This window comes from Meles meles, chromosome 1, assembly GCF_922984935.1.
Source record: "Meles meles chromosome 1, mMelMel3.1 paternal haplotype, whole genome shotgun sequence".
Lineage (NCBI taxonomy): Eukaryota > Metazoa > Chordata > Mammalia > Carnivora > Mustelidae > Meles > Meles meles.
In genome coordinates, this window is record NC_060066.1 from 49,218,173 (window position 1) to 49,240,725 (window position 22,553).

The 22,553-nt window shown below is 36.8% G+C and overlaps 1 pseudogene; it reads left to right on the forward strand.

Annotated features, from left to right (window-relative positions):
* Positions 1-22,177, forward strand: part of LOC123943543 — a 46,990-nt pseudogene extending 24,813 nt beyond the window's left edge.
* The last annotated feature ends 376 nt before the right edge of the window (positions 22,178-22,553 follow it).

Consider the following 22,553-nt stretch of genomic DNA (forward strand, 5'->3'; position numbering starts at 1 on the left):
CTCAGCGGATGATACTTACAGGGTGCAGAACACTGCTGTGCCTTGGCGACGCCAGGTGAGGAGGGACCCACCAGTCTTCCAGCGCTGGGGCTCCCGCCAGCGGGTCCTGGGGGAGGGGAGAGTCGCACGCTGCGCAGGCTCAGCCGAAGCCCCGCCTCGTCAGCAGGGTTCCCCCTGCCGTGCTCTTAATGGAGAAAGAACCCTCTAGTTCTAGGCACTGGGGCTGAGGTAGACCATCTGGAGCAGCTTGGATCTTCCTGTTTAAGGAGGCACTTTTGAAGAAACAGTCTCTATACCTCGAGGTCAACCTGCTCCCGAAGGACAGCCCTCAGAGACAGGCGTCGGTGGTGCCCGAGACAAGCACTGCACATCACGCGGTCGCGCCTTCATTAAGAACTTTCCTGAGGCAAACCTCTTGGAATTTGATCCCTTACAAGTTTCAAACGTACCCGTGTGTCCTCCATCCTGTGTGTTCTCAGGCCTAGGAGTATGCTGCTGCCCATGGTACTCACCGTGGACGAGCCGCAATACGGCCACAGGACTTGGACACCGCAGTGGAAGCGACACAAAAGGAGTACCGGTTTTGGAAAAGCAAGTGAGAATAGCCTCGCCTGAAGACCTTGAAGAGAGGGGACGACACCGACGGGTTTGAGCGGATCCCGTACCAGGCGAGAGAAGCGCCTCAGACACAGAAGGAATTTGCCGAAGCCAAAATCCAGAAGGTTCTTTTTTCTTTTTTTTTTTCTTATTTATTTTTCTTTTAAATCATTCAACCCTTGCTTTACTTGGTGGGTTCTCGTGAAAGATACATTTAAATTTGGCAAAGTGACTCTGTGTGTGTGTGTGCTTATGTGTGTGTTTCACTACGGGCGTCTGTACAAATCTGGAAGGACTGCAGGGCTGTATAGAAGCCTCCACCATAGTCTTGTAAGGACTTTAGGTAAAGCAAAGACCTTCCCCTTGCATCCAGAAAATAGTTTCAGTGTCCAAATAATGCTGAGACTGTTCCTGAGTCAAACCTGCACCCCCTTTTTATCAAGGAAAATATTTCTTTAATTTGAACATTCAGAAGCATGTCCAAAACACCAGGAAACTTCACGTAAACTTTTTAAACAGCAGGTTACTTTTTTTTTTTTTTTTTGCAAATCAGTATCTTTATTTTTAATTATTTGTTTCCATTTCCAGCTGCCTTTATTTACTTACTGAAGTATAACTGACATGACATTATGTTAGTCTCAAATGTACATAATAATTCAATATTTGTATATATTGTAAAATGATCACCACCATAAATACAGTTAGCATCCAGCACCATACACAATTACATTTTTTTTCTTGTGATGAGAACTTTCTAGATCCACTCTCCTAGAAACTTTCAAATATGCAGTGCCATTCTGTAGTCACCATACTGTACATTACGTCCACATTACTTATTTCATAAGTGGAAATTTGTACCTTTGTACTTCATTCACTCATTTCAACCACCCACGTGCTCTTGCTTCAGGCAACCACCCATCTTTTCTCTATATCCATGAGCTCAGAGGTTATTTTTAGTTTCCATGTAAAAGGGAGATCATATGGTATTTATCTGTTTCTGTCTGAATTTTGTCATTTAGCATAACAACTTCATGTCCATCCATATTATTGCAGATGGCAATATATCATTCTTTTTATGGCTGAATAATATTCCATTACATATATAAAAACACATTTTCTTTATCCATTCATCAGTGGGCATTTTAGGTTGTTTTCATTCCACGGCTATTGTAAATAATGCTACACTGAACATAGGAGTATATATATATGTTTTCAAATCAGTGTTTTCATTTTTTGTCAGATAAATATCCAGAGTGGAATTGCTGGATCATATGGTAATCCTATTTTTAACTTTTTAAGGAAATCCCATTCTGTTTTTCATAGTGACTGCTCCAATTTACATTCCCAAGAACAGTGCAAAAGTGCTCCCTTTTGTCCATATCCTCACCAACACTTGTTATTTCTTGTCTTTTTGGTAATACCCATTCTAGCAGGAATGAAGTGATCTCTACTGGGGTTTTAATTTGTAGTTCCTTGATGATTAGTGACGTTGAGCATCTTTTCATGTACTGGTGGGCCATTTTTATGTCATATTTAGGAAAATGACTATTCACCTGCGAATACAGAGAACAAACTGTTGGTTGCCAGAGGGGAGGGAGTCAGAAGATAGGCAAAATGGGAAAAGGGGAGTAGGAGATATAGACTTCCAAAGGCGAGTAGGAGATATAGAATTCCAGTATTGGAATGAAGAAGTCACAGGAATAAAAGGCACAGTATAGGGAATATAGTCAATGATATTATAATAACATTACATGGTGACAGATGGCAGCTACAGTTGTGATGAGCAGAGCATAATGGATAGAGAAACTGAATCACTATGATGTGCACCTGAAACTAAGGTAATTGCATGTCAAATTTACTCTAAAAAATTAAAAGAAAAAGAAAAGAAAATTCCTATTCAGATACTTTGCCCATTTTTAATTGGATTATTTTTTTATTGTTGTTGTTGACTTGTATGAGTTCTTTTATATCTTTTGGATATTGACTTCTTATCAGATACCTGATTTAAAAATATTTTCTCCCATTACATAATTTGCGTTTTCATTTTGTTGAAGGTTTCCTTTGCTACACAGAAGCTTTGTTTAGCTTGATGTAACCCCACTTGCTTATTTTTGGTTTTGCTGCTTTTGTTCTTGGTTCAAATCCAAAAACCATTGCCAACACTCACGTCAAGGAGCTTACTGCTTACGTTTTCTTCAAGGAATTTTATGGTTTCAGGTCTCATATTCAAGTCTTTAATGCATTTTGAGTTAATGTTTGTGTATGAAGCAAAACAGTGGTCTAGTTTCATTCTTTTGCATGTGGACCATTTATTGAAAAGACTGTCTTTCCCCATTATATAATGTTGTCTCCTTTGTCACAAATTAAGTGACCGTATATGTATCGGTTTGTTCCTGGGTAATCTATTCTGCGTTGAATCCACAGATTGCTTTGGGTAGTATGGGCATTTTAACAATATTTATTCTTCTAATCCATGAGCACAGAATGTCTTCCATTTATCTGTGTTTTCAATTTCTTTCACCAGTGTCTTAGAGTTTTCAGTTTACTGGTCTTTCACCACCTTGGTTAAATGTATTGCCAAGTGTTTTATTTGTTTTGATGCAACTGTAAATGGAATTGTTAATTTATTTTTCTGATAGTTCATCTGTAGTGTCTAGGAATGCTACAAATTTTTGTACATTGATTTTGAATCCTTCAACTTCCCTGAATGCGTTTATTAGTTCTAACAATTTTTTTAGTGAAGCCTTTAGGCTTTTCTGTATGTCATCTGCAAATAGTGATAGTATATCTTCTTCCTTTCCAATTTAGATGTCTTTTATTTCTCTTTCTTATATAACTGCTCCGGCTAGCAATATAAGTGGTTATATTCAAAGAGTATTATGATCAAGAATGGGTATGCTTAAAAAAAAATAAATAAAAAAAAAAAAAAAAAAAGAATGGGTATGCTTGTCTTGTTCCTTATCTTGGAGCAAAAGTTTTTAGCTTTTCATGGTTGAATATAATGTTAGCTGTAAGTTTGTCATACGCCTTTATTTTGCTGAGGTATGTTGTCTCAACTTTGTTGAGAATTTTTATAATAAATGGGTATTGAATTATGTCAAATGCTTTTTCTGAATCTGTTGAGATAATCATAAATTTTTTATACTTCATTTTGTTAATGTGATATAGCACATTATTTGATTTGCAGATGTTGAACTTTCCCTGCATATTTGGAATAAATCCCACTTGATTATGCTCTATGATTCTTTCAGTGTATTGTTGAATTTCATTTGCTGTTTAGTGGAGGATTTTTGCTACTATGTTCATCAGGGATATTGGCCTGTAATTTTTTCTGTGGTGTCCTTGTCTGGTTTGGTTTCAGGGTAATGCTGGCTTCATAAAAAGAGTTTGAACATTTTCCCTCCTCTTCTATTTTTTGGAAGAGTTTGAGAAGGACTGGTACTAATTCTCCTTTGAATGTTTGTTAGAATTCATCAGTGAAACTATCTGATCCTGGACTTTTGCTTATTGGGAGGTTTTTGATAACTGATTCAATCTCCTTCCTAGTAATCAATCTGTTCAGGTTGTCAATTTTTTTCAAGTTTTGATCTTGGAAGTTTGTATGTTTCTAGGAATTTATTCATTTTCTCTAGGCTATCCAAGGTGTTGTAAGATAATTGTTCATAGTTCTCATAACAATTCTTTGTATTTCTTTCTGTTTGTTTTTGTAGTTTTGTTGAGATTTCATTGACAAACAATACTGTATAGTTTACATTTTATTTTATTTATTTTTTTATCATGCTAAGTGTACTCTTTAATTGCCATCACATATTTCACCATCCCTTTACAACCTGATTCTTTATTTCTGATACCAATTCTAATGTCTCCTGTTTCATTTCTGATTTTCTTTATTTGGTTCATCTTTCTTTTTTTTTCTTGGTGAGTCTAGCTTAAAGTTTATCTATTTTGTTTATCTTTTCAAAAAACTAGGTCTTAGTTTCAGTGACATTTTTTTTTCCTCTATTGCATTTATTTCCACTCTGATATTTTTTATTTTCTTCTACGAACTTTCAGTTTGTTTGTTATTTCTTTTTTTTTTTAAGATTTTATTTATTTATTTGTCAGAGAGATAGAGTACAGGCAGGCAGAGTGGAAGGCAAAGGGAAAAGTACGCTTTCCGCGGAGCAAGGAGCCCAATGTGGGACTCGATCTTGGGACACTGGGATCATGACCTGAACCGAAGGCAGCTGCTCAACCAACTGAGCCACCCAGGCATCCCCATTTGTAATTTCTTTATAGTACCTCAGAGACATTGTGGGTTCAGTTCCCAAAAAAGCAAATATCATGATAAACTAAGTCCAATGAATAATTGGTTTCCCAGTGCATATAAAGGTTATCTTTACACTATACTGTAGATTATTAAGTGGTCAATAGAATTATGTATAAACACAATGTACATGCCTTAATTAAAAAACACTTTATTGTTATAAATGCTAACTGTCATCTAAGCTTTCATTGAATTATAATCTTTTTGCTGGGGGAGGGTCTTGTCTGAGTCTTCATGGCTGCTGACTGATCAGGGTGCTGGTTGCTGAAGGTTGCATGATTTAAATTAAGACAACACTGAAATTAGCCACATTGCTTTAGCTCTTAACAAGTCAGCTTCCCCTTTAAAGATTTGAACTAGCCATTAACTTCTCCTCTCTAGCTATGAAAAGTCCTAGCAGGCATCATCTTCCAATATATGGCTGTTTTATCTACAATTGAAAATCTGTTGTTTGGAGTGCTACCTTCATTATCTTAGCGAGATCTTCTTGATAACTTGATTGAGTTTCTCCTTCAACACTTGCTCCTTCATCTTGCTCTTTTAGGTTATGGAGATGGCTTCTTTCTTTAAACCTCACAAACTTCTACTAGATTCACACTTTTCTTGTGCAGCTTCCTCACCTCTCTCAGACTTCTTAAAATTGAAGAGAGTTAGGGCCTGCTCTGGATTAGGCTGTGGTTTAAGGAAACATGGCTGTTTTGATCTTCTAACCAGACCCCTTAAACTTTCTCCATATTAGTGATAAGCCTGTTTTGGTTTCTCATTATTCGTGTGTTCACTGGAGAAGCATTTTTAGTTTCCTTCAAGAACTTTACCTTTGCATTAACAACTTGGCTAACTGACCCAGGAGGTCTAGCTTTCAGCCTATCTTGGCTTTCAACATGTCTTTCTCACTAAGTTTAATTATTCCTACTGTTCAGTTTCGAGTAAAAAACATGTGACTCTCCCTTTCACTTGAACACTTAGAGGATATTGTAGGTTTAGTAACCTGCCTAATTTCAACATTGCTGAGTCTCATGGAATAAGGAGAGCCAGAGACAGGAAAATAGCCAGTTGTTAGAGCAATCAGAACACACACAACATTTTTCAGTTTTGCTTGCTTTGTTACATGGGCACAGTTCATAACACCACAAAACAATTACAGTAGTAACACCAAAGATTACTGATCATAGATTACCATAACAAATATAATAATAATGAAAAAGTTTGAAATGCTGTGAGAATTACCAAAATGTGACACAGAGACACAAAGTGAGCAAATGTTGTTACCAAAATGCTACTGCTTGACACCAGGTTGCCACAAAACTTCAGTTTGTTAAAAACATAATATCTGCAAAGCACAATGATGTAGAGCACAATAAAACAAGGTATAACTGATGTCAGTGTATGGAGAACCACTGCCCACCTATGTGTATTTTTATAAAACTTTCTTAAAGTAAATTTGCATTTATTATGCTTCAAATACTTCAAATAAAAGCATTCTAAAATAGAAACCATGGCAGTTCATTGAAAAGTATTACAGAAATTACAATACAGCAAATAAAATTTAAGTTATAATAATGATTGAAATGTAGGAATAATCAGACATTTGCTGCTTTTGTGTAGACATATAATATATATGTAGATTATATAGTTTGATGTGCATCATTCATTTTAAATGTTTTCTGCCATTGCTTTCTTTCGTTTTTATTTATAATGTGATATATTTGATATGTTTGTTTCTGGTCATTGCTAGGTTATCCAGTTAAATTTCAAAGAATTTGATCTGAAGATAGGCTGTGATACCTTGACAATTGAAGATGGGGTGAAGTTGGAGACTCTAGATAGTGCTCCAAATGTAAGTTCTTAATGTTTCATTCTTGACTTCACCTATCAGGTCTTTATGAAATTTAACCCTTTTTCTTCCATTAGTTCCTCCCACTACCACCAACAGACGTATAGAAACTTAATTATTATCAGTTTATATATAGTATATTTACTAGTCCTTCCTCAATGAGTCTTAAGGTATTCAATCCAAACACAATTCTTAGAATCCATTGCCAGATAGAAGCCCATTGAAAATAGAGGGCTAGAGTGAAATTGCACAGTGCTTGATTGGGCTCTGTTTTGGAAAACACTTTTCCTCCAAAGAGTTGAAAGGTAAACTGAAAAGGGGTGCCTGGCTGGCTCAGCTGGTAGAGCATGAAATTCTTATTCACCATGTTGGGTGTAGAGATTACTTAAAAATAAAATCTTTTTTAAAAAAGAAAAAAGGTAGACTGGAAAAGCAAATATAAATTTGATCCCAGAGACTCTGATACTAAAGATGGTGGGTACTACTCACTCACTGGTAGCAAAAGCATACCTAGCCATCAAGAACTGGAGTTGAGAGTTTATTAGTGGTTTGACATTTGACATAGTTAGCAATGAACCACTCTTGGAGTTGAGGTAATTAAAATAGACTAAATATGGTTCTTAATGTTAGCTAAAAGAATGAACATATATTGAAAAAAGGCAAATGTTAAGAACTTATTTACTGCCCAGTTCTTGGACTATTCATTCCAACAAGAACTAGAGCATATCATGCTTAGTGAAATAAGTCAATCGGAGAAAGACAACTATCATATGATCTCCCTGATATGAGGACATGGAGAAGCAACATGGTGGGGTAGGGGGATAGGAGAAGAATAAATGAAACAAGATGGGATTGGGAGGGAGACAAACCATAAATGACTCTTAATCTCACAAAACAAACTGGGGGTTGCTGGGGGGAGGTGGGATTGGGAGAGGGGGAGGGGGCTATGGACATTGGGGAGGGTAAGTGCTATCGTGAGTGCTGTGAAGTGTGTAAACCTGGCGATTCACAGACCTGTACCCCTGGGGATAAAAATACATTATATGTTTATTAAAAAAAAAAAAATTTGGAAGGGGAGGCGAACCATAAGAGACTATGGACTCTGAAAAACAACCTGAGGGTTTTGAAGGGTCAGGGGTGGGAGGTTGGGGGAACAGGTGGTGGGTAATGGGGAGGGCACGTTTTGCATGGAGCACTGGGTGTTGTGCAAAAAGAATGAATACTGTTACGCTGAAAAAATAAATAAAATGGGAAAAAAAAATGATAGTGTACATGAACAAATGTTTTGGGGAGACTATATTGTTTTCTCTGCTGTGAACCTCAAAAGCTTAGAGTACAGTTTCTCTCAGAATTCCCTAATAACTGTTGATTTGCAGTTCAGGCTCTATCAACCTGATTTTTTCAAAATGGGGTCTTTTTGCATCACAGTTACCTGGGCCACTTCTTAAAATGTAGAATTCTGGACCCCCTAAGTGACTTACTGAATCAGTATCTCTGAAACCAAAAATCTAAACAGTTTTTTATCTTTCTCTAACTTGATACAAATACCTAAATATACCAGAAATTTTTATAATATTTGAATACTTTTTCCACATTCCTTGACATTATACAATATATGACAGATATTTACCCATTGGGATATTTACCCATTGGGAGTGGGGAATGGAGCCAAAATTCATGAAATCAATTTTTTAAAATTATAGTTGACATGAAACATTATATTAGATTCAGGTACATAGCATACATAGCATAGTAATTCAATAATTACATATATTACAAAGTGCTCACCAGGATAAATGTAGTTACCATCTGTCATCTGTTTATACCACCTACTGCACCCCCTACCCCGGCAACTACCAGCTTGTTCTTTATATTTATGAGTCTGTTTCTGTTGTGTTTTGTAAATTTGCTTTGTTTTTTAGATTCCATGTATAAGTAAAATCATATGGTATTTGTCTTATTTCATTTGACTTATTTCATTTAGCATACTACCCTCTAGGTTCACCCATGTTATTGTGAATAGCAGGATTTCATTCTTTGCTTATGGCTGAGTACTATTCCTTTATATATATATGTTACATCTTCTTTATCCATGGAAAACCTATGCCCTCTTTAAAGGGGGCAAAAGAGAGTCCCAGCCAGTTTTTGCTGTGTGATAACCCAGGCCTAGGATTGCCAGTTTGTCAAAAGAAATCACAAATTCAGATTTTCGATATGCAATTTTCAGTTATTTGAAACACAGCTCTTCCCAAATAATGAGTAAAAAAAATAAATCTACTGATCAGATTAGCTCTGTGCGAGCAATTTTTAATACAATATTAAAATTTAATGAAACCCAAACTATCAGGTATAAAATCACCAGGAAATATAGGAGGAACTATAGATGATGTCTGGAAGATATCAGTCCAATGTAGTGAAATATTTACCAGGCTTGTCATCTAGATAAAAATGCTGAGCTTTTTCAGTAGGAGGAGTTAAAAATGAAGTCACAAAGCAATTTCAGTTACATAACCAAACAGGTAGAACATGTAAAATACTAGCCCTTTTTATCCACCATATTTTAAGAAGCACAAAATGGAATTATAGTTGGCTTAGAGATAGACAACTAGTTGTGCTTGAGCAATGATAATCCATGTTGCAGGGGATTGAGAGAGGTTGAAATTGAAGTCAAGTGTGCATTAAAATTAAAAAGAAGAGTAGGTTTGGTGGGGGGGCATGTTATAGCTTTTGTTTTCCTCCTGAAAAAAAGAGAACTAAGAGGGAATACTATAGGGGTCTACTGTGTATACATAAGGTAATAAATAAATTCCTAGAAAAATGAAATAAAAACACACATAAATATAATCCCATTGTTTTTTCATTATGAAATTAACCAGAAAAAATTTTTCTTTCATATTGCCATAGAATTTTGAAAGATTTACTCCCAGTTTCTGTACTTAATCACATTGGAGGCTGGAAACTAGTTTAGAATCTTGAAGGGTAAGTGGAGGTGGGATGCAGGTGCCAGCCAGGCACATCTCTGGGCAAATGTTGAGCTATAAAGTCAGAGGAGGATCTCTACAGGAAAGGGCCCTATCTTGCCCAGGTTTAAAAACAGTATTATATATGTGGCATGGTAAATTTCCAAAAGATGATTTTTAAAAACCCATTTGAAGGGAATTTACTCTTACTTATTTTTTAGTTTTAATTCCAGTACAATTAACATATAATTTATATGAGTTTCAGGTATAGGATATATTGGTTCAATAATTCTATATATTACTCAGCACTTACCATGACAAGTGTACTCATAATCCCCTTTACCTGTCTCACCCATCTCCCACCCACCTCCACTCTAGTTACCATCTGTTTGTTCTCTATATGTAAAAGTCTGGGGGGTTTTGGTTTATTTGTCTCTTTTATTCATTGTTCATTTGTTTTGTTTCTTAAATCCCACATATGAGTGAAATCATATGATATTTGTCTTTCTCTGACTGACTTATTTCACCTAACATTATACTCTCTAGATCCTATCCATGTCGTTGCAAATGACAAGATCTCACTCTTTTGGTGACTCAGTAATACTCTGGTGTGTGTGTGTGTGTGTGTGTGTGTGTGTGTGTGTGTGTACCCCATCTTTTTCTTTATCCATTCATCTATTTTTTTTAATTTCTTGCCATTGGTTTCTTTTTTTTTAAGATTTTTTATTTTATTTATTTATTTGACAGAGAGACATCACAAGTAGGCAGAGAGGCAGGCAGAGAGAGAGAGGAAGGGAAGCAGGCTCCCAGCTGAGCAGAGAGCTCAATGTGAGGCTCAATCCCAGGACCCTGGGAACATGACCTGAGCCGAAGCCAGAGGCTTTAACCCACTGAGCCATCCAGGCACCCCTAGCCATTCATCTATTGATGGACATCTGTGTTGCTTTTGTGATTTGGCTATTGTAAATAATGCTGCAATAAACAAAAGTTGCATGTATCTTTTTTAATCAGTGTTTTTGTATTCTCTGGGTAATACCCCATAGGGGAATTACTGGATCATATGGTAATTCTATTTGTAAGTTTTTGAGGAACCTTCGCATTGTTTTCCACAGTAGCTGAACCAGTTTGCTTTCCCACCAACAGTGCACAAGTGTTCCTTTGTCTGCACATTCTCACCAACATTTCTTGTTCTTTGTGTTCTTTATTTTAGCCAATCTGGCAGGTGTAAGGAGATATTTCATTGCACTTTTGATTTGCATTTCCCTGATGATGATGTTGAGCATCTTTCCATGTGTCTGTTGGCCATCTCTATGTCTGTCTTTTTTTTTTTTTTTAAAGATTTTTTTAATTTATTTATTTGACAGAGAGAGAGATCACAAGTAGGCAGAGAGGCAGGCAGAGAGAGAGGAGGAAGCAGGCTCCCTGCGGAGCAGAGAACCCGATGCGGGGCTCGATCCCAGGACCCTGAGATCATGACCCGAGCCGAAGGCAGCGGCTTAATCCACTGAGCCACCCAGGCGCCCCCATCTCTATGTCTTTCTTAGAGAAATCTGTTCATGTCTGTTTATGTCTTCAGTCATTTTTAAATTAGATTATTTATTTTCTAGGGTGTTGAGTTGTATACATTCTTCATGTATTTTGGTTACTAATCCTTTGTTGGATATGTCATTTGCAAATATCTTCTCCTATTCAATAGGTTGTCTTTTTAGTTTTGTTGAATGTTTCCATCACTGTGACTGTGCAGAAGCTTTTTACTTTGATGTAGTCCTAATTGTTTATTTTTGCTTTTGTTTCCCATGTCTCAGGATGTATGTCTAGAAAAATGTTGCTGTGGCTAATGTCAGACATATTACTGTCTATGCTCTCTTCTATGACTTTTATGGTTTCAGGTCTCACATTTAGGGCTTTCATCCATTTTCAATTTATTTTTGTGTATGGTATAAGAAAGCAATCCTGTTATAGCATATCGATGTCCAGTTTTCCCCACACCATTTGTTGAAGGGACTGCCATTTTCCTATCGCATGTTCCTGCCTCCTTTGTCAGAGATTGATTGACATATAATTATTTCTGGGTTTTCTATTCTGTTCTATTGAGCTATGCGTCAGTTTTGTGCCAGGACCATACTGTTTTGATTACTTTAGCTTTGTAGTATATTTTGAAATCTGGGCTTGTGATACCTCCAGTTTCCTTCTTCTTTTTCAAGGTTATTTTGGCTATTTGGGATCTTTTGTGGTTCCATACAAATTTTAGGCTTGTTTTTCCTAGTTCTATGACAAATGATGTTGGTATTTTGATAGGAATTGCATTCAATCTGTAGGTTGCTTTGGTAGTATGAACATTTTTGCAATATTTTTTCTCCCAGTCCATGAGCATGGAATATCTTTCCTTTGGTGTAATCTTCAATTTATTTCATCAGTGTTTTATAGTTTTCAAAATACAGATCTTTCACCTCAGTTAAGTTTAATCCAAGGTATTATTTTGGTGCAAATGCAAATGGGATTGTTTTCTTAATTTCTCTTTCTGCTACTTCATTATTAGTGTATAGGAATGCAACAGATTTCTGTATATTGATTTTTGCATACTGTGGCCTTACTGAATTCATTTATCAGTTCTAGTAGTTTTTTGTTGGGAGTCTTTAGTTTTCTGTGTATGGTATTATGACATCTGCAAACAGTGACAGTTATTTCTTCTTCTAACCAATTTGGATGCCTTTTATTTCTTTTTGTTGTCTGATTGCTATACTTAGGACATGCAGTATATGTTGAATAAAAGTGGTGAGAAGGGACATCCTTGCCTTATTCCTGTTCTTAGGGGGGAAAGATCTCAAGGTTGGTATCCATTGTGTGTTTTTCATGTATGTTGAGGTATATTTGTTATGTTCCTTCTATTATGTTGAGATATGTTCATTTTAAACCTACTTTGTTGAAAGTTTTTATCATGAATGGATATTGTACTTTTCTGCATCTAGTGAAATGATCATATGGTTTTATCCTTTCTCTTATTGATGTGATGTAGCACATTGATTGATTTGCATGGGGTTATTTGTTGTACTTTGTCTTTAAAAGTGGGGACTCAGTTTCCCAGAGCGTAGTCCAAACATTTTTAAAGTTCCAGTTGTTAAGCAACACTGGTTATAAGAACTCAGGAGGTTAGGTACCTCTGGTTTCCAAAGCCAAATGTTATGGGGATTTGTCTTCCCAGTGCAGGTCCCCTGTGCCTAGGATGCTTGGTGTAGGATCTGCTCCTCTCCTGCTCTGTGCATTCCTCTCTCCTGCAGACAGTCCAGAGGGTGAGTTTGGCTCCCAACCATGTCCCCACCCTTACTATCCTATTTGTCATGGCCTCCTCTCTATATTTAGCTGTGGAGAATCTGTTATACCAGTCTTCAGGTCTTCTTTTTGGTTTATTTATAAGATGTGGGTGTTATCTTGGTGTATCCTTGGGACAGGGTGAGCCTAGGATCCTCCTACTCTGTCATCTTCCCCAGAAGTCCAAAGAGAAATTTATTTTAAATAATGCTCAACAAGTAAAACTAGTCTCCATTTAGACATCTTATTTAGCAATCTGTTCACTCATCTGCAAACTCCTTTTTGCTTTTTTTCTTGTATGATCCATGTGCTAGAGAATCATTTTGGGCACCAAAATTATTTTTTAAATAAATTTTTTTAAAAGACCAAATTTTTGAAAGTCAGGAAACAGTAAAAAATGAAAAATACATTCATTTAACAGAAAGCCATATAATATCATCATATTTGAAAGTATTCTATAAGAGGATGAATTCAGCCCCTATTAAATTGTATAAGTTCTGATTAATTTAATAAACACAGAATGCATTATTTTGATAAGTATTTAACCAGGTCTATTCTATTTAGGTCATAAGACTGAATTAAGCATTGGAAATATATCATGTTTTTTCTTTCTCATTTTCTTTCAATATTTAGATTCTAAAAGGTAAAATCAGTTGTTATATTCTATTCCATAAAAAATGTAGTCCATAAAGTTATAGTATATTCAACAGTTAAAATAATCCTCTAAAAAAGTATAAATTATAAAAGGTTGTTTAAAAATAACTCACATAATTTGTTTCCCTGAAGTACAAAGCACTTTTGCAGTTCACTAATCAAAAATAATTTAAGTGTGCTACATCGCTTCATTTTGACACTTTGGCTCCAAAGAAACACTCATGACAAAATTATCAGCAATAAAATTATTAAGTAACAGTGAATGCACAATAATTAAGTATCATATACAGTACTAAGTTCTCCATATATTTTTATCAGATGAGAGTTCCTAAAATTAGTGTAAATTTAAGCTGCAAACTTAAATTCACATTCAGAGATCTGTTGCTTCTGCCATTGCTGTCTCATTAGCCTTTGTTCATTTGCAGCCTTTTCTCTCTCACTCTCATTCTTGTTCATTTTCTCTCTGATGGAGTTATTTGGAAGGAATTGTCCCCCAATTTTGAAATAACATTTTTCATTTCTGGCAACTTCTTGGTAGTGTGGTGACAGGCATCAATAGAGATCAGAATGTGAAGTTGGCCAGTTGATAATTCACATAATGGATTTCAACCATTGTGCTATTATCTTTTAAGGGCTGTTAAAAGAAATTTAACTTCTCACAGATTGTTTTCCATGTGCTATTTTCATACTTAAGCATAAATTCATCTGGTTGTGGAAATGGATATAATAAATTTGAGAGAACTAACTGTAATGATAGTACAGTTACTGACATTGAATTTACCTCCAGCCTTCATTTCATCTGCAAAAAGAAGAAGATGCTGATCTGTCCACTCTTCTTGTCTTTGTAGCATCAAACTAAGATGATTAGAAATGCACTCTGTTGGGACACCTGGGTGGCTCAGTCTGTTGGGCATCTGCCTTCCACTTGGGTCATGATCCCAGGGTCCTGGGATCGAGTCCCACATTGGGATTCATGCTCAGCAGGGAGCCTGCTTCTCCCTCCTCCCTTCACCCCCTCATGCTTTCTGTCTCTGTGTGTCTTTCTCTCAAATAAATAAACAAAATCTTTAAAAAAAAAAAAAAAAGGAAAAAGAAGTGCACTCTGTCAAGCATGTGATTCTCTTTCCTTTTCCTGCCTTTCCTCTCACATATTTTGTTGTTCCATTATTGGACCCATGGTAAGACTATAAAGAATAATTAAGTGAAAACTTGCAAAATAATAGATGAAAAAAAAAAGTCTTCCTTTCTTAAGATATCCCTGGAAATTTTATGAGTATTCACTGATATTGGATGACATTATATTTGAACAAGCAAAAATTGGGGTGCCAGGCAAGGGTATAAACTCCTTTCTGGGAGACAGTGGCAACCCAGAGCAGGGCAGAGAGAGCATGCAAAGACTGTGTCCACTGGCCTCCATTATCCGAGAGCACTTTCTTAGAGGCGTAGTTGAATGGCAAACCAGAAACCTGCTCTCAAGCCAAAGCTCCTTGGGAAACAGCTGGGTCTCTTTCATAGAAAGATGGGAGGTGTGCTTTAGTCTGCTATTGATGCAGTACCCTGGGAGTTAGTCTACCATGAACTGTCTCTCCAAGTGTTACAGTCTCATAAGATCCAGGATTCCCAAGTTTCTCTAGCCTCTAGAACATGGTGATTGAGGGGTATCCTCTGGGTGGAACCCACAAAACCTAAGGCACAGAATGCATCTAAAAACTCCCATCTGGGAGATACTGATGCTCTGGAGAACTGCAAAGGGAGAGCTTGAAGATCACATCAAGCAACTAAAATGAACATGTAGGTGCCACCCACCAGGAGAAAGAAAAGAATTTTTTAACTTAAAAAAGATGGTGCCTGCCAACTAGAGCACAAAGGTGGCACCTTCCAGCTGAAAAGAGGTAGAAGGGGAGCATATAGATGGTGTCCACAGAAAAAAAGAGATGACACCAACTGAGTGAAGCAGAGGGAGAGCATAAGATGATGCCTACCAGTCAGTAAGCCCCTAGAATGTGTGCCCCTCTTGCCAATAATTTAATATTAGCAAATGAGCCTCATTTATGTATGGGCATTTTTTGATCAACTGCTTCTATGCTGGGCCCTGAGGCCAGTGACCCCAAGTGCACAAACATTTTAGGAGTCATTTGTCAATTTGTTATAGCTTTGTGGGTCCCATGGATGTGAGCCTCATTGGATTTCAAAGCTAGATATTTTGGGGTCTCATGGCTCAGGTGTAGGTATTAAAGGATGGGTTGCCCAATGTGGATTTCAGACTACTTCAATGTGGACCTTCTTTCATTTTCCAGATGTATAGATATTGCTCAAACAGTTTTTAGGGTTTTTTTTCCAGGCAAAGTTGTAGCTGCACATTCAGTGCGTCCATGGGAAGAAGTGTTCCCTGAATCCTTCTACATCATCCTTTTAAACTCGAACCTCTCCAAATCCAAAAGGTTCTGAAAGAAAAAGATGAACTTACTGCAGATGTAAACTCCGTGGGAAAATCTTTCTCTAACCTCTTTAAGTGGTTTGAGAAAAGATGGAGCTGATCAAAGGCTACCATGTAAAGAATCACTAAAGATGTGTACTGAGGATTAAATAGTAAGAATTGAAAAGGAAGGCCAGAGATACCAAGGGCTAAAGGCCCACACAGAAAAGAAACTCACACTGGCAAACAAGGACATCACTCAGGTCTGGAGCAGGGCCCAAAATGAGGCTATGGCTTTACACGTGAGTCTGAGGAAGGAGCAGATGCAGATCTACTCTCTGAAGAAGAGTAAAGAAAACAATGGCCTGACCAGAATCTGTGACAACCTCATTTCCAAGATGAGACGATCAGACAGGAAAGTCCCTGATCAGTACCCATCCTCCCTCCTGTCTGTTTTTTTTTTTTTTTTTTCTGTCAGACTCTGTCTGTTAGAAGAGTTCATGTTCTTTCTTCTCTCAATGTCAACTTGTTTTTAAGCTATATTACTTTAAACAGAAAACTAAATAAAATTCCCTTTAAGTTAAGGAGAGAGAGAAAGAGAGCACACTTCTGTGCAGGTGTTCTGGTCAGCAGTCTCAGCTGAGACCTGCCTATATGACATTCCAGCCCAGGTTCCTGAAACATGAGTAAAGAAGTCTCCAAAATATTTCAGTCCCCAGCCTTTCTAATATTCCTGGCTGACACATTAGACATTATATAGACAAGCTGTTCTCACTGTGACTTCTCTGCTTTCCTCATACACAGAACCAGCAAGCATGATAAAATGATAGTTGTTTTAAACCACAGAATTTTGGGACAGTTTGTTATGCAATAGGAGATAACCCAGATGCTTCCCCATCTTCTTCTCCCATTTTCCATTTTCCAAAGGTCCTCAATTCATTTGGGGTCCATGTTGTCTTGGACAACTGAGTTGTCCCCCAGCTCCAAGGGTGAAATAGGTGTTACAGGGTAATCCAATTGGCAGTGCTTTTCCTCTAGCTACAGAGACTAGTTCATGCAGGTGCACATGATCTAAGCCAGACTCTAGTATTCAGGTTGACTATTAAAAGTGTTGGAATTTTCTGTAACAGATGTTTTCTTTGTCGACAGTTTGGGCTTCCTGGAGTTCGTTTGTTTTTTTAATCATGAGGGAAGCCAATCTGAAAATAAAGGCAATACATGGAAGAAAAGAGAGTTGAGAACCCTAGAAACTCAGACCTGGGGCCCTGTTGACATCATAAACTTTTTAATTAAACTCTTCCCTTAAATTTGTTTTTCTGGATGTTTTAGTTATATACCCTCCCTTTATTATTTAGTCCAGTTTGGGTTAAGCTTTCTGTTGCTTGCAACCAAAAGCATTGTAAACTTTCTATGTATAAACCTAAATTTTTTCTGAAAAGACTCATGTCAGTGGCTACCATGGATGAAAGAACTGAGAAGGGGGGAAGCTTTTATTTTTTATCTTATACCTTTTTAGACATTTGAATTATCTAATAGTATGTACCAATTACTTTTTTTCCCCACATCGACGGGAATCATCTAGTTGATGAAATAGGCCATTTTTTTTTGTTTTGTTCATCATATTTTTCAGTATGATATCCAACCACTTTCATATGATTCATAAGTTACTCCATCCTACAACATAAAAAGGATTGGGAGGGAGACAAACCATAAATGACTCTTAATCTCACAAAACAAACTGGGGGTTGCTGGGGGGAGGTGGGATTGGGAGAGGGGGAGGGGGCTATGGACATTGGGGAGGGTAAGTGCTATTGTGAGTGCTGTGAAGTGTGTAAACCTGGCGATTCACAGACCTGTACCCCTGGGGATAAAAATACATTATATGTTTATTAAAAAAAAAAAAATTTGGAAGGGGAGGCGAACCATAAGAGACTATGGACTCTGAAAAACAACCTGAGGGTTTTGAAGGGTCAGGGGTGGGAGGTTGGGGGAACAGGTGGTGGGTAATGGGGAGGGCACGTTTTGCATGGAGCACTGGGTGTTGTGCAAAAAGAATGAATACTGTTACGCTGAAAAAATAAATAAAATGGGAAAAAAAAAAGGTATTGAGTACCTATTATGCTGGGTAATTTCACATGTATTACCTCTTTTCATGCTCACACAAAAGTCCAGTGTTTAATCCCTGCTATCCTTTTGCAGAGTAGGAAAATGAAGCTGAGAGCTATTCAGGAATTTGCCAAACGTGGCAAAGCAAGTTAAGTGGTAAAATTAGTACTTAGTTAATGGTAAATCAAGGTTTCCCTAATGCCACAGTCAATGCTTATACCTGCCTCACCATCAGTAATTCAAGTGCTTGTTCAACTAATATTTGAACATTCTATCCCAAGGTAAGTATAAGCCTTTCAGCCTTTCTTTGTGTTGAAAACAACAAAAATTAGTTATCTCTGTTAATCTCACCTACTGAGAATAGTTGTTTTGTTTTGTTTCGTTTCTGACTGTGCTAAACAAACTACCTGGAGGGTTTTTTTTAAATATTTGAAGGCAGCTATCATGGCCACCCTTAATCTTTCCCTACATGCCCCACCATATCCATGCTTACACACAAATATATACATATACAACATATATATGCACAGACACCCAAACCGTTCTTTTCCTGATGTCTTTAAATCCTATCAGATCATCTATCCCTAAAGCTACCTCTTTCCATTTTCTCACCATTGTGATCTCACTATCTTGCACCTTCTCACCCTTTTAAAATCAAGTAAAGTTGGGTGCCTGGGTGACTCTGTCGATTAAGCGTCTGCTTTTGGGGCTCAGGTCATGATCCTAGGGTCCTGGGTTCCCTGCTCAGTGGGGAGTCTGCTTCTCCCTCTACCTCTGCCCCTTCCCCTGCTTGTGCTCTCTCTCTCTCTCTCTCTCAAATAAATACATGAATAAATAAATAAAATCTTAAAAAAGAAAGAACTAAATAAAGTCTGCAAAGTGTAAGTGGTTTTCCCAAAGACATAGCGCTACCTATTGATTGAACACAGGATGTCTGACTACTGCTTTCTTATGGATCAATACCAATATTCCTCAACAGGCATAAGCAAGACAGTTCTTTATAATGGTATGTTTATTCCCATATAATGGTATATTTATTCCCATTCAGACAAACAGACAAGTAGATAAATAGCAAACAGATCACTATTTTGATATCCCATTAACATATTAGCAGCTTTGGATGAAAATCCAACCATAAAAGATTAGGCTGAATATTTGAGGCCAGACACTAAAAATTTAGAATGCTTACCAATGTGATAGAATAAGTAACAATTGAGAATTTTTCTGAAAGATTTTATTTATTTAATGGAGAAAGAGACAGTGAGAGAGAGAATACAAGCTAGGGGAGTGGGAGAGGGAGAAGCAGGCTTCCCGCTGAGCAGGGAGCCCGATGCGGGGGGATGGATCCCAGGACCCTAAATCATGACCTGAGCCGAAGGCAGACGCTTAACTAAGTCTGAGCCACCCAGGTGCCCAACAATTGAGATTTTTTAAGTGCTGTGACAGACATTTCTAAGAAGCAGTGTATCTAAATCAGCCTGTATTTAGTTGTGAGTTGGAAACAATTCCTGGCTAAGAACATATGCCCAGTTTAGAATTATGCATTTCTCTTCCAGAGAGAGCATTTCACAAGAAAGTTTTATCATTTCCATCGTCAGAGTCTATGAAAAAATGGTATCTTGGAAAATTGTACAGATGCCAATAAAGAGGCAACAACATAAGCCCATATTCAGTCTCTGGCTCTGTGATGAAAGAGGAATTATGCTTTGGAAAGAGAGTGATTATCTCATAACATCTACCATAGCTCTCACTTGCTCTAGATAGTGCGTATAATATAGTCCCATAGTACCCACCCTCCAACCTTCATTCCCTTTTCCTTGCAACCCACCCACTTCCTACACATACCCTATCAACCCTACAGACACATATCATGTATGTGTGGGAATTTTACCCATTTAACCACAATCGTCTTTATGATCCCTAAATAGAAGTCTTCCTTCTATTTAACAATAAAATGGTTATAATTTGCATTGTGTTCATTAGGTATAATGGAGAATTAACCAATGAAAGGACCAGGTAACCCCTCTAAATTGTATTTGCTTCTTTCTCTAGCCCTCCCTGATAAACTGTCTGTGGAATGAGGTCTCAGGACAATGATATAAAAAGTGCATTCCCTCAGACCATCCTCCCTTAAACAGGCTTCCATTAGGAGATTCTGTCTTCCAGCTTCCCTCAATCATCCCTACATTAGTTTTATTTCCTTATAAAGTCCTAAATCACTTCACTTCAGTTTTTTTTTCCTTGATCATATTCTAGGCTTCATTTCCTAAAAATAACAGATTATTATTTTTTTAGATTTGTTTATTTATTTGACAGAGAGATCACAACTAGGCATAAGAGGCAGGCAGAGAGAGGGAGGGAAGCAGGCTCCCCGCTGAGCAGAGAGCCTGATGCAGGGCTTGATCCCAGGACCCTGAGATCATGACCTGAGCTGAAGGCATAGGCTTAACCCACTGAGCCAGCCAGGCACCCCAAAATAACAGATTATTATTCTTCTCCAATCTTTGATGTCTTGGTTATACTTTTAAAAATGCACTTAAAAATAGTTTATTAGCATGTGCCATAAAGAGTAATCTTCGTATTTTAATTGGTACTGCAGGGATTCTCCTCTTCCAGTCATTTAAAATATTATGTCTTAAACAGAAAGATTCTTACTATGACTCTGAGCAGAAAAACTGTTTGTCTCCAGAAGATTATCCACAGCCTACCTTATTTCCTACCCAAGTCCTTAAAAGAGTTGTGAACTTTGTCATCTCATTAAGTATAAACTCTTTGTTTCGTGGAAACATTTTCTTATATAGTTCGTGGTAATTAATAGGTTCCTTATATAAAGTGCCATAAGCTTTTGTACATTACCGTGAAGTTATACACAACTTCATAAAAGCCCAGACATATGTGAAACTGACTGGAACGTACTGACTAATTTACTTGGTCTTACTCTGACTCACTACACGTCATTGTTTACATCAGAGTTCATAAATCATACTTTGTTTGGAAAAGATGATTCATATACAAGTCTCAACTGATTGAATAAAAACAGCTTGTGTACAATATAGTAGAGAACAAAAGTATGTGTGTTTTTGTTATATGCATTTTCTTTTGATGGTACTAAACTACTACAAGTGAATTTTCATGTTTCAACTTAATAAATTCCAGCAGCTCACTGTTGTGTAAATTTAGACAAGGCTACTGTGAAACAGCAATTAAAACTACACTATGAAACAACCCCATATTTTTTGAGAACTTAAAATTGTATGTAGTAAGTTTAAACTCAGGAGAGTAATATTGGCCCATCTTTAACCTTGAAATTCAAAAAAATTTCATTTAGTTAAGCTTTCAGTTATATGTTCAATCAATAAAAAGTAAATCCAATTCACCTAATATATACTGAGATATACTATAAGAAAGACACTTATATAGAATATATAATTTTGATCTAGACAGACTACTAAGACTGGCCAGGTAATTTTTCTCACATAAATAGTCATTATCCCACACTTTCTTATGATTAGATCCTATCTGTTTGACCCTCTCATGTTTCTAATTCTAGAATCCTCTCAATAATCAAAATGCTGTTAATAACATAATAGGTTAGATTGAGTCTTCCAAGATGAAGAACACATTATTAGTGTCAAGTATAGAAAATTATAGTATTGAGTTGATTGAGAAAAATCTAAAACACAGAATTTTAGTCCATTAAAGTGAGGCCACAAGATGAAAGAAAGAAATTTTCAGTACAGGTATGAACATATGTGACAATACTGGACAGATGTTTAAATGTTAGGCTGCTTCCTTGAGCAGATGCATCATTCACTGTTCTATTTCAGTAAGCAGGGAACATCATAATGAAATAAACAGACACATTTGGCAACAAGAGATCATCATTTTTATGAATTATATTTTTTGAAGATGGGACATTTTAAAGGACTTTGCTGCAATACATCATCATACCTGGTGTAAATTTATAACGTGTCCTGTTTTTCAGAATTGACTAAATCAAATGAAGTTTCAGGGAGATGAAATGAACTTGATGAAAAGCTGTTTCTGAATCTTTGAAGGGGTTTCAGCTTTTTTTTTTTATCAAGGCAAATCTGTCTTGTAGCATGTTAATGTAAATTATGGTAGTGAATGTCATATCTCCATCTGCTCCAACAATCTGTTAAAATACACAATTCTTTTCTAGGGAAAAGAGTTTATAATATTTTAGCATATTGTTATCAATACCCCTCCTGAATAAACTGTATCTTGGCAAAATCTGTTATTCACCAATGACCTAATTCCCTGCCCTGGCAGGATTTCTTGGTGATATCCCCAGGAGTGTATAAATATTTCTTCTCTATTCCTAGAAAGAGCATTATCAGCTCCTGATAA